At 40.0% G+C, this 5,756-nt stretch overlaps 1 pseudogene across 1 annotated transcript; it reads right to left on the bottom strand.

Annotated features, from left to right (window-relative positions):
* Window positions 1–1,971: 1,971 nt before the first annotated feature.
* LOC104671476 lies at window positions 1,972–2,498 on the bottom strand (annotated as a pseudogene). The gene has a single exon (XR_749286.2). The product of XR_749286.2 is annotated as a 40S ribosomal protein S15 pseudogene (transcript).
* Window positions 2,499–5,756: the final 3,258 nt, after the last annotated feature.

Genomic DNA, 5,756 nt, shown 5'->3' with positions numbered 1-5,756 from the left:
ATCCCTTGTCATTAGGAAAATGCAAAGTGAAACAGCAATGAAATACCACTGTACTTTTACTTGAATGGCTAAAATAAAAAAATCTGAACAATGTGGAAGAGGAACTTTTATTTATTGCATATGGGTAATTACCGTGGTTAAATTATTTGATAGTCTTTGGAAGAATATTTGGCAATTTCTCACTGAATTAAACATAGTCTTAATATGACAAAACAATCACACTCAAAGTATTTACACAACTGATCCAAAAACCTATCTCGACACAAAAACAAAACACAGCACACAAATGTGCACTGGAGTTTTATGCATCATTATCAAAATTGGAAACAACGAAAATGTCCTTTATTAGGTAACTGGTTACATAGTCATACAATGGATTACTATTCAGTAACATAAAGGAATAAGTTCTCAAGACATGTAAAGACGTAGATAAATCTTCAAGGCATATGTTAAATGAAAGAAGCCAGTCTTAAAAGACCATATATGACTCAATTAATATCACACTTTGGAAAACAGCACACTCCAGAGACAGTATAAGTAAATCAGTGGTTGCAGCTTTCAGTGGGAACTGAGAATTTAGGTGGTAATGTAAAGGCAATTTGTTAGGGCAGCAGAACTATTCTGAACAATACTTTAATGGTGAACATATAATGTCACACTTTTTTTTTTTTTTTTACTCGTGAAACTTTATAGGACAACGAGTACATCTCGATATATACAATTTTTTTTTTTTTTTTGAGACAGAGTCTCGCTCTGTCGCCCAGGCTGGAGTGCAGTGGCCGGATCTCAGCTCACTGCAAGCTCCACCCCCCGGGTTTACGCCATTCTCCTGCCTCAGCCTCCCGAGTAGCTGGGACTACAGGCGCCCGCCACCTCGCCCGGCTAGTTTTTTGTATTTTTTAGTGGAGACGGGGTTTCACCATATTAGCCAGGATGGTCTCGATCTCCTGACCTCGTGATCCGCCCGTCTCGGCCTCCCAAAGTGCTGGGATTACAGGCTTGAGCCACCGCGCCCGGCGTGATATATACAATCTTAAAAAACAAATACGAAAGCACACATTTGGCCAATCAATGTGTTTGAGGCTGACCTTATCACATAAGCCCTTTAAAAGCAGAGTTCTCAACCACTTGCCACTGACAAGAAGTCTGAGAGACTTCTTCCATCTGACTCAAATGAAAGAACATATTGGTGTGGTGAATTGCTTACTGGGGGCAACATTAATGGAATCTGAGACTGGTCACTGGCAGACGAGAATAATCTCCATTTGGTAGCCAGTAAATAGAAAGGGACCCTCACTCTACAATCACATGGAACTAGATTCCGTTAAAAAGATGAATTAATTTGGAGGTGAACTTTTTTTTTAATGTCTCTAGAAGAAAATTCAGCCTAACACTCTGATTTCACTCTTGTGGTCCTCTGACCGGAAAACCTAGCTGCAACTTGCCAGACTCCTGACCTTCAGAGCTCTGAGGTATTAAGTATGCTGTTTTCAGCTGCTAAATTTGTAGTGGTTTGCCACCATGCAATAATAAAAAAATAAAATATTATATAATAAATAAATAAATACATATATTAGCGACAAGTAAATATTACTTAAAGAATTTCAAATAGTGAAGGTAAAAATAATGTGGGAAATAGAAAATCCCTATTAATACCTGCCTTAGTTTGGTTTGTGCTGCTATAATGAATTAACTGAGACTAGATGACTTTAAAATAACATAAATGTATTGGCTTACAGTTCTGGAGGCTGGGAATTCTATGGCCAAGACTCCCTATGGCCAAGACTCCAGGAGGTTTAATGTCTGCTGGGGCTATTCTCTTCCTCCAGGATGGTGTCTTGCACATAACATTCTCTGGGTGGGAGAAAGCCTGGAGATTCCCATGACAGAGAGCAGAAGGGCGGAGAGACAGAGACAGAGAGGAAGAGAGAAAGTGAGAGAGCACATAATTCTGAAATCCTTTTTCTAACATTTTTTTTTTTTTTTTTTTTTTTTTTTTTTTTTTGGAGCCAGGTGCGCCTTTATTAGCTGAGCCACTACTTGAGAGGGATGAAGCGGGAGGAGTGGGTGGCTCCAATGCCTGGCCGGCCGTGCTTCACGGGCTTGTAGGTGATGGAGAACTCGCCCAGGTAGTGGCCAATCATCTCGGGCTTGATCTCCACCTGGTTGAAGGTCTTGCCGTTGTAGACGCCCACCATGCTGCCCACCATCTCTGGCAGGATGATCATGTCCCGCAAGTGCGTCTTCACCACTTCTGGCTTCTCCATGGGCGGCGCCTCCTTCTTGGCCTTGCGCAGGCGCTTCAGCAGTGAGTGCTGCTTCCGCCGCAGGCCCTGGTTCAGCCGCCGCCGCTGGCGCGCACTGTACAGTTGCATGAGCTGCTCGTAGGACATGTCCAGCAGCTGGTCCAGGTCCACGCCGCGGTAGGTGAACTTGCGGAAGGTCCGCTTCTTCTTCTGCTCTACCTCTGCCATCTTGCCGGATACTCAGAAAAGAGCCTCTGATCCGCCTCTAACATTTTTAAACCCACCCATGTGGGTGGAGTTTTCATGGTCTAATTACCCCTTAAAGTTCCCCCCTTTATTCCATTATATTGGCAATTAAATTTCAGCATGAGTCTTGCAGAAGACAAAGGTTGACCACAGTGACACCACAGTAATAAATACTTCACATACATCCACAGTTTAATGATAAAATTAACATGCAAAAATTTAAGGAGAAACAAAATGCTTTTGTAGATTCAAATTATGCCGCTTGGTGCTGTGGCTTACACCTGTAAACACAGCACTTTGTGAGGCCTAGTTGGGCGGGCCACCTGAAGTCAGGAGTTTGAGAACAGCCTGACCAACATAGTGAAATCTTATCTCTATTAAAAATACAACAATTAGCTGGGTGTGGTGGCACGTGCCTGTAAACTCAGCTACTTGGGAGCCTGAGGCAGGAGAATAGCATGAACCCGGAAGGCAGAGATTGCAGTGATCTGAGATTGTGCCACTGAAGTGCAGCCTGGGCGACAGAGAGAGACTCCATCTTATGAAAAAAGAAAACTTCTTCAAAATATTTATTAATTACTCCGATGTTTGTAACAAATGTCTACAGATTCTTTGGTACTGCTCCTTCCAGGATATAGAGTTCAATTTTCTTCCCACTGAGTATAGGTTTGACTTACAACTCATTTACAATGAAATGGGTATGGACATAGAAAAATAGTAAGTTTACTGTAGAGAAACTTGGCAGTTTCTCTACCTTACCCAATGCGATAATCATTAATTAATCAAAATTAGTATCATAAATCATGTCATATTGATAGCATATATTCCCTGATTTGATGACATAAGGGCATCTTCTTTTTATTCTTCCCCAGAATAATCATAAGAAAATATTAGGCAAAATTAAATTGAAATACGTATTAAAAAATACCAGGTGTGGTGAGTCTTGCCATGTTTCTATTTATTCACCAGTCTACCTTCTGGAGAAACTGGTGGGTCTGGGGGAAGAAGTCCACAGACTTAACCAAGAAGATCACATGCTTAACCGAGTAGTAGACCTGACTAAAGCCTTGTGTCTGATGCTTTAAGCACTATTAAAGCGATGAATAAGGTCTCAGCTCTCACTCTGGGAGGCTTATGTAATATCTAATACATAGGTAAGAAATCCTCCATAGCGTAGTCTTCAACTTGGGACCCTACTTCACAAAGAACTTGTGAGATGAGCACGTAACAATGAGATCTACTAGTCAGATTATGTACTACACTATACAAAAACCTCAATATGATGCTATATTCTCAAACAAAAGGCCATATGGGACTTTCACCCTGGAGGTAAAACAGGACTCAAATTACCATCACTTCCAGTGATTCAGCTGAGCACTTGTGCTTCCCATTCCCACAAATATTGGCTCTGTATATTTGGAAATACTACTCCCCAAGACACCTGCACTTTCCCCCACTAACAAAGTGAGGATGTCAGTGATTTACCAGTTGCAGCTGCTGCCAAAATATTTTGGACTTTTTACTGGCAGATGAAAAGAAGAATCCCCATAACGCAGAGTATAATCAGCAGGAGGAGACAGAGCTGCTTTCACAAAATGGTGAAAGGAAGAAATACATGTGCAATCTAAGTAATCCACTTATGTGCCTTCTAATGTTCCTTTGATCCATTTTTTAACTGTAAATGAACATATACAGCAAACTGATCTGAGAAGGATAGAAGGATCAAGGATTGAACAATGAAGATTTGGGACACAGCATGTGTAGACCTGCCTAAGTGAAAGATTAAGGGTAATTTAGACTAGATAATGGTTGGGGGAGATGCGTACTCATTTCAGGGCAGAGATCAGCTGAAGTGTTGGGGGCCTTAGTTCACCCTACTAAACTTATTCAGGCAAAATGGCACATAGAAACCATGGAGAAGCTGTACCACAAACCAATATGGAGAAAGAGTGGCATAAGTTGTACACCGTGGTGGTCATTAAAATATCCTGTAAACCTCTAATGACAGAAAATGTATTTGACCAAGCAGCTGCTCTGTGAAGTCTCACGCTGGGTTTACATGGAGTCCACACTTCCCCTGGGCTGTTCCCAGACAATGATGGAGTTCAGAAGGGATATCATGCAGGTTCATTTCTGAGAGAGATGGAATTCCATGGATGGTTAAAGTTAACTCAAAGACTCATTGTTTTCCCTCACATAGGTACCCATCCATATCTAATTTTGTCTTCACAATCTTTTAGAGAATCTTTCAGAGACTAACATATATTAGAATTAATAAACTGTAGATTATGAAAATATTCAAATTTACTGGATAATTCCACATTATTTAGAAGGTGATCCTACCAAGATTATATGTTAGAATTAATTTGACTTAACCATTTTACCAACATTGTATTTTCAGATCTTTAGTCTGTGACAATATGTTACCTTTCAAACCCTGTCCAATTTCAGCTTTACTTGCATTTTTCTAATTTCTGTTATGTGTGAATGTATTTTTCTCTACGTGTTGACCATTTATATTTTCTTTCATGTAAAGACCTGCTTTCTAAATGTTTATCAATATTTCTATTAAGTTGTTTATAGTTTTCTTATTAATTTACATAAGTTGTTACATAATCTTGATAGTAATCTTTTTTTATTTTTTTATTTTTTTATTTTATTTTTATTTTTTATTTTTTATATTTTATTATACTTTAAGATCTAGGGTACATGTGCATAACGTGCAGGTTTGTTACATATGTATATTTGTGCCATGTTGGTGTGCTGCACCCATCAACTCGTCAGCACCCATCAATTCATCATTTATATCATGTATAACTCCCCAATGCAATCCCTCCCCCCTCCCCCCTCCACATGATAGGCCCCAGTGTGTGATGTTCCCCTTCCCGAGTCCAAGTGATCTCATTGTTCAGTTCCCACCTATGAGTGAGAACATGCGGTGTTTGGTTTTCTCTTCTTGTGATAGTTTGCTAAGAATGATGGTTTCCAGCTGCATCCATGTCCCTACAAAGGACGTAAACTCATCCTTTTTTATGGCTGCATAGTATTCCATGGTGTATATGTGTCACATTTTCTTAATCCAGTCTGTCACAGATGGACTTTTGGGTTGATTCCAAGTCTTTGCTATTGTGAATAGTGCCGCAATAAACATACGTGTGCATGTGTCTTTGTAGTAGAATAATTTATAATCCTTTGGGTATATACCCAGTAGTGGGATGGCTGTGTCATATGGTACATCTAGTTCTAGATCCTTGAGGAATTGCC

Source organism: Rhinopithecus roxellana, chromosome 1 (genome assembly GCF_007565055.1).
Source record: "Rhinopithecus roxellana isolate Shanxi Qingling chromosome 1, ASM756505v1, whole genome shotgun sequence".
Taxonomy (NCBI): domain Eukaryota; kingdom Metazoa; phylum Chordata; class Mammalia; order Primates; family Cercopithecidae; genus Rhinopithecus; species Rhinopithecus roxellana.
Note: the sequence above shows the minus strand (reverse complement) of the source record. Positions and strands in the feature narration are given on the sequence as shown.